We start from the raw sequence: 8,030 nt of genomic DNA, 5'->3' as shown, positions 1-8,030 counted from the left end.
GCCAGATGGACTCTAAATTATTTATAGGATTTTCCCCATTAATATGTACCTTCAGCATAGAAACACTTGTAAATAAACTTACTGAAATGAACAACGTGCTCCCTGTACATTGTTTCTTCCCATCCCTGTCCTGAGGAGGACCTTAGAGAAAGTGACCTAAGCCATAGTTTTGCTCTGGAATGTAATGTCCTTGCTCCGACCTTTGAATCAGATTTTGGATTGTTTAAAGAGTAGATATGGAAAAAGAGTTTTAAGTTTGGATTTGGGGAAAACAGTGTAAGACAGGACTAGTAGTCATATAAAATAGATGACATCAAACATTTTAGAAATAGTATAGTGGTAGAGAGCAAAATTTCCACGTAAGCGTTTCCAGAACCTTGGTGAAAACTGTAATCTAATAATATCCTGAATTACAAGGAGATTCTGAAGGACATGGTTTGTTGTTGTTGTGTATATGTTTTAATTATCTCAAATTGACTTTTGTCAGTTGGTGAGACACTAATGTATGGTACACCAATAGTCACAGGGTTTTTTTTAGATAAAACTGTGGATGATGCAGAAACCATACAGGTTGTGACAGAAAAGGATGGATTCAACATGAGGAGGAGGAGGAGATAAGAGCAATCCAGAGCCAAAAATTACTCATGTCAGTTACAAATGCCCTAGAAATAGTTCTATGTTGTATTGAATAACAGTCTGAATCACCATTCAGAAATACTAATAACATGGGAAGTACCAGTGCCAGGAAAATTTGTATTTCTTCTAAGTAATGTCAAATTATTCACTTTATTGTCAATAAATGGACATTATTTATTTTGAAATGTAATGTCTAAAGTGTGTGTTTTGTAATGATTTCCTGTTTATCTGGATTTTTATTAAATGAAGAAATGATTCCAATCACACTGGATAAGATAACCTCTACTGTATTTAATTCATCTATTTTTTCCCACTCTAGGCCATACATAGTGTGATGTGTTTGTAAAATAGCTTGTATTTTGAACAAATAAATGTTAAATAATATTTGTAAATTAATTTGTAAACTGTATGGATCAGGACCTGTGGTCTGGATGGGAGAGTGAGTTTAAAATTTTGAGTTCAAGATTTGGTTAAATTTCACCACTTCTGTGTATGCTTAAGTTTATAACTGGCCATAAATAATTGTTAGATTAACATTCTGTCATTCATGTGAAAGTCTGTTTAGGAAAGTTGCATTAATTAAGCTTGTTGTTTAATGGTTTAATTTTAGAATATTAAGCAGAGTAACTGAAAGTACTGTAGATTCTATTTATCATGGTTGTGTAGCTTTTAGACTTTGGGGAAATCCAGTTTTTAGAATTAACACAGTGATTCATTATGTCAACAGTGTGTTGATGAACATTTTGTAGCAAAACATTTATTAATAACTTCATATTTTTGTATAAGTTATAAATTTTAGATCAAATAATAAAGTAAAACTGGCATCATTCATTTGGGGAGAGGAAACATTGCAGAACTTGAGTGATTTTTCCAAATAATGTGTCCCCTGTAACTTGAATGTGTTATCTTTATCCCTAATGGTATTTTGAAATACATTGATGTGAATTTCTTACACTTTATTTTAGTACACTTTATTTTAATCATAAAACTGTTTTAATATTTTAATTTTTTATAATGTCATATGTGGTATGGTACACATGGTGTGTGCATGGTTTGTTTATTCTTGTTTACCACTTTATTCACAACACTAGTGTGGAATGAATGAATGAATGATTAAGAAACAAGAGAGTAGAAATGTATAGTCTAAAATTTAAAATGTATGCCTTCAAAATCATACTTTTAAGTTATCTTGATAAAAAACTATTTTCATCCAGCAAATAGAAACATATGCCTAAGAAATTAAGAGTATTTGGAAATAGGTGTTTTATTCCTCATCATTATTGTTCACATCCAAAAATATCCTCTTGGAGCCTCTTGTCTGATTATCTTCTGTGGATCTGATGATTCTAGTATTTTCTTTTGTTTTAAAAGTTCCGATTTACCTCATTTCTTTGTATAGATATTATTCTTTATTTTTTAAAATTTAAATTGAAGTATAGTTGATTTACAGTGTTGTGTTAGTTTCAGGTGTACAGCAAAGTGATTCAGTTATACATACATTTATTAATATATGTATATACATATATATACACAAACATATGTGTGTGTGTATTTGTGTGTGTATATATACTTTTTCAGATTCTTTTCCCACATAGGATATTACAAAATACTGAGTATAGTTCCTTGTGCTATAGAGTAGGTCCTTGTTGTTTATCTATTTTATATATAGTAGTGTGTATATGTTACTCCCAAATTTCTAATTTATCTATGTTGTGTGTACAGATATTATTCTTGACACAAGACATTTATTAGATATGGACAATAGCAGGCAGCAAAGAGACCCGCCCGAAATGGGCAGAAACCTGTTCTTCTCTTTCTTTCATTCTAACTCTCAGAATAAGCTTTATTTAGCTTGTAGGTTAATTTTAAAAGAAACCTCTTTAAATTATGACTCAATAGGTTGATGAAGCTGGGAAGTCTGTGTTCTTCCTGAAACCTATAGGGTGCTTTTGATTATCGGTCAAGTTTACAAATCACTGATTACGATAACTTCCTTAGGATTTTTTAGTATGTTTAATTCCAAGCAGAGAGAAAATGGGGGAAAAAAAAAATTAAGGTCAAAAAGTGTCTTTGGAGAAGACATAACTTTTATTTTACTAAAACAAATGTTTTTTAAGAACAGTTTCCCCTGCCTTTTTATTAACAAGATTCAGTGATGGCTTAGAGAGCTAAAAACACCTTTGGGATGGATTCAGAAGATCCAAAAGGTACGGTGATGAAATGTGATTAGCAAGCTATAGGGGAGGGTCACAAATGTGTGATTTTGAAGTCTCTTCAGTTTGAAACCAATTTCAGAGTCTTGAACTCGATCCAGTAGATAGTATGTATGCTACAAATGGAAAGATTAAACTGGAGCAATATAATTAGGGTAAGCCATTGCATCTGCACTTGTATCGCAGCAACTGAATTTGAAACCAGCTGCAAAATGGTGACTAATCTCTCTGGCAAGCCCACATGAGAGTGTAGTACAATAAGCCAGCTTCAGCCTCACAAGTACATGTGCCTTCAATGCGCCTCTGAGCAGGTGATGGTGATGATGCAATCTGATTATACTTTTGAATGTATTCTAACCACAGTCAACAGTTGAGTCTCACAAGGGATTTCACAAAAGACTTCAAACCAACTCTAGATTTTTTTTCAGATAGTTTCAAGGCCATAGGAACTAATATATATATATATACATTTACTTTAGTGACTGTAGTACATTATAGTACCTTATAATCTTAAAGTTGAGAGGTTTTAGTTGATTTTTACATGTGAAATAAAGATGAGAAAAATAATGTGGAAAGAAGAAGGTACTTGAACTTGGAGCTCTTATTCAGAATTGTTCATGACGGCTTATACTGATCAATTAAAATCATTAAGCTGTCCAGACTGCTTAATTCTGTGCAAAAAGGAGATGGTGAATCGGTGAGCTAGGAAGTGCTTCAGTGCTGCACTAACCTTTCCATATTCAGAGATGCACCTCCGTAGCTTTATAGCCTGCCCCGATGAGGTGATTTTTAATAGTGTCTTGCATACTAAAGGTATTTAATAAATACACAGTTTGACTTGGACTCAAGCCTTTCTTTTTCATCTTTGAAGGGAATGGTAGTTTCTTCCTCCAGTGTGCCACAGAGGGACATGGTGAGGAGGAATAGAGAGCCATCTGTTCGAGAATGTATGTCATCTTTGGAAAAAATTGCTGCAGGATCTAAAAAATAGTCACAAGTATTATTTCAAACGAGTAATTCAAAAGTGGAATGGTTAGAAATTGCTTGTTAATCTTACATTTAAATATAAAAATATGATATAGTTTGCAATAAAGGACATGAACTCCACAAGACCATTAAAATAGAACTTGCAAGTTGTACACCCCTAAGAATAAAGGGGGAAAGGGAGTGTAAAAACCCTACCTGGTGGTCCTGAAGCTTAGTGTTCATCAGATTCGCTTTGAATGCTTGTCACAAGTGCATATGTCTGGGCCTCATCCCCATCAATTCTGATTTTGTTGGAGTGGGTCCTAGACACCTGGGATTTTATTCATCTCCCTCCCTAACCCTCCCACCCAGTGATTTGTGTGTGTGTGTGTGTGTGTGTGTGTGTGTGTTTTGTGTGTCACTCCCACCCAGTGATTTTGACACACACTAACATTTGAGAAACACTGCCCCACACTACTGTAGTTATAGTATACACCACTAAGTATAAGTAGACCACTATAGTGTAGACTACTAAAGCTTAGTAATTTGCAAACAAAAGAAAACTTTTCACTGACATCAGGAGAAACAAGTTTTTCTCATGGTAATTTAAAAAAGGCTTTTTGTAAAAACATAATGATTATTGTGTTCAATGGTGATTTTGTAAAAGAAGCTAATATTTTTCATGTTTTTATTTAAACTTTTAATATACATAAAGGGCATTTTATTGAAGGACTAAAAGCCTTCAGTGAAGTGAATTGAGTCGATTGGGTGCAGGTATGCTGCCTTCTAGTAATTTCAATTTATAGAAAAGTAGCATTTAAGCTCTCTGGAGGAACGAGTTGACTTGTGTCCCTGCAAAAGATACATTTAAGACCTGACCTCCAGTACCTCTGAATGTAACCTTATGGAAATAGAGTCTTTGCAGATGTAATGAAGTTAAGATGAGCTCATACTCATTATAGTGAGCCTTCCTCCAATGACTGGTGTCCTTAAAAAAAGAGAGAAATTTGGACACAGAGACACGTACAGAGAAGTGAAGGTCGTGTGATGAGGAAGGCGGAGATTGGAGTGATGCAGGAACCCTAAGGAATTGCCAGCAACCAGCAGAAGCTGGGAAGAGGAGGAAGCGTCCTTCCCTAGAGACTTGAGAGAGAGCACGGCCCTGCTGACACTAGATTTCAGGCTTTTAACCTCCAGAATTGTGAGAGAATAAATTTCTGTTATTTTAATCCACTAAGTTTGTGGTACTTTTTCTTATGGCAGCCCTAGGAAACTAATATAGCATGTGAAATGGCTCTTCTCTTACTTGGATTTTTGACCAAAACTAGATAGAAGAAAAATGTGAAAGTTTCTTTTCTCACATATTCTATGTGTATATAGGTGTTCATGTGCTTTGGACCTGCCACTGTGGCAAGTTGGAATTCTGTTTGCAATGTCAAGGAGACAGGTCTAGTACTGTTACCAAATGAAAACCACTCTACTTCTGCATGATTATGAGCCATAGGGGTTCCTGCCATTAGAACCCAGTTTTTCTTAAAAAGATGCTCATGTATTTGAATATAAGTACTAAATGGTGATGTCAGAGTCTTATCCCAGCGGATAAGGAAGAGACTTATTCTTAGCCGGATCTGGTCTCCCTGGAATGAAAATTCCCCTTCACCTCAGGGAAGCTCTCTACAGTCAGTGAATCAACCTTTCGTGCTGTTTCTTCCTCCTCTCTCTGATCCTCTGTGACTGCCTACAAGTATTTTGGCTACTATCCTCCCCATGATTTTATGGAGCTTTCCATCCAACTCTGTTCTCTTCTGTTGATCCAGTTTCCAGCTCTCTTGGTGCCTTTTATTCTATTGTAAAATTCAAGGTGAAGAGTACCAGCTTGAAGCTACTCAAACTGATGCATGTTCAGATATGTGTGCACATCTAAAGTTGCTTTTTTGAGGAATAATTTGGCCTGAACTGAAGGTATCCTAAGGCCAGCTCTACCTGGAGATAGAATACCTCTACCTAAGAAAATCTTGGCTCTGGTACTTCTCTGGTGGGGGACAGTAGGGAAGTCATTTAATCTCTTTGAGTGTCAGTCTCCTCATTTATAAAATTGCGGTGATAAAACCTATATTTGAGGTTGATGCATGGATTAAATGAGTAGCCATATCTGGCATATATGAAGCCATTGAGAAATAGTATCTCTGGCTGCTATAAGAATAGTATCAAGATTACATCAGCCTTTTCGTTATGTTCATTTATATCTATTCATGTATTTATTCACTTATTCATTTATTCATTTGACAACGTTTATAGTGGGCTTGCCATATGAAAGTCACTTTGCTAGGCATTGGGAATAAATGGTGATTATGATAGATGACAGTCTGTGCCCTCACAGAAATGAGAGTCCAGTTGGAGAGACAAACATTACAGATATGATCACCTGAATAAGTGTAAAACTACAGTGTTGATAAGTGCTATCAGAACAGATGACCAAGTGAGGAAGTTTGAGGAAGTCTTCCCTAAGTAACACTTGAGAGCGAAAACATGTGTAAGAGTTAACTGAATAGAGAGGGAATGGAGAGGAGAGGGTTCCAGACAGAGGGAATAGGAAATCAAAATGTCCCTTTGGTGGGAGGGCACATAGAGCACTTTCGGTGAATTGGAAGGAGGCCCTTAGGCTGATGTGCAGAGAGCCAGGAGTGGGTGTGGAACTTGATGAGGCTGGAGAGTTAGGCAGACGCAGATCATGCTAGACCTTGTGGGCCCTGATAATATCTTTATCTTAAGAGCGGTGTAAGCCATTGATGAAAATTAAGCTGTGGGTGAGGGTGACGTGAACAAATACAGGTATGAAAAGATGCTCCTCTATTTTCTTCCATTAATTGAAAGGATTCAGCCCTCTCAGATGGATGCTGCTCATTCTAAGTGTGTGTGTTTAGGACTTGGTTTCTGTGATCAGGGTTGTTCTGCTGCTGCCACTTCAGTCCATTTTTCTTCTACTGCATTAATAAGGACGCCATCCTCTAAGCTCCATACCACCTGCCATCCTCTACTTGCTCCAGATTTAAAGGGCCCTTGGACTTGGCTTTTTCCCCTTCCCAGCTCCTATAGTCAGCCTAGGTATCTCTAACATTCATGATAATGCCCCAGCTAACACCCTTGCCTCGATCCCTTGTTCTCCAAAGACTTTCTATGCCACTGACATTTTCTTTCTCTATTCCGGCAGTTCTCCAGTGTGGCCTTGGTCTTGAATATATGCTCACTCAGAATGATGCCTCCTCTGAAGTCTTAAATCTTAAACCCAGGGATCCTATTCTCTGATGTCATGTCCCTCTTTCATGCCACTATTCCTGCTTGTTCATCTAACTCATTGAAAGCTTTATTTCAGTGACTTCCTGTCTAGCCTGAAGTCTGCAGTCTCTCACTGCAGTGTTGTAAGATCAGGTCTCTCAATTATTCTGATCCCTGCCAGTTTTCAACTCTGGATAAAGCCAACCCTTCCCTTTATCTGCTCCTGCCCCCAGGCTACTAAGCATTCCTGAAGAAAACCATCACTGTGCATACAGGCACTGTAATGCATTGCTGCTTCCTAGTTATCTGAGCTGTCAACTCTCTTTTCTGGTCCTTTCTCATCAGCATTGTCTTAACAGAGTGGATGTCAACTTTGCACGTTGGAATCACCTGGAGGTGTTCTTAAGCATACCAGTGCCTTGGTTCCACCACTAAATATTCTGATGTAATTGTTCTAGAGTACATTTTGCATGGTGAGACACTCCCCACGTGATTCCAGTGTTCAGCCAAGGTTGAGAACCACTGTGCTACTGGACCCGCAGAGGCTCACGGACTTGTTCACATCTTCTTGGGCTTTCTTCTAGTACTCATGCTAAGCAGATGATCTTGTCTCGTCCAACTCCTTTTCCTTTCTCTACCTTTAGACCTACTTATTTTTAATGGCATCGATACTTACCTAGTTTATTCCTATTTTAGAGAAAAAAATTGCCTACATCCCCATATTTGACCTCTTCAAAGGCGCACTGGGTGTCAGTCTCTCTCTCCTTCTCCCTTCCTGATCTGAGCCAAAGTGACCTGTTATGAATGATTGAGCTTAAAAAGTAAGCATGTGCTATCAGCTTATGAAGCATGAATTTTCTGTTAAAAAAAAAAAAGAACTTGGGGAAAAAACAATCAAACCTGAGTTTAAGCAATATTAAGCAGAAAAAAAGATGATGA

This window comes from Lipotes vexillifer, unplaced genomic scaffold (genome assembly GCF_000442215.2).
Source record: "Lipotes vexillifer unplaced genomic scaffold, Lipotes_vexillifer_v1.1 scaffold107, whole genome shotgun sequence".
Classification (NCBI taxonomy): domain Eukaryota; kingdom Metazoa; phylum Chordata; class Mammalia; order Artiodactyla; family Lipotidae; genus Lipotes; species Lipotes vexillifer.
Note: the sequence above shows the minus strand (reverse complement) of the source record.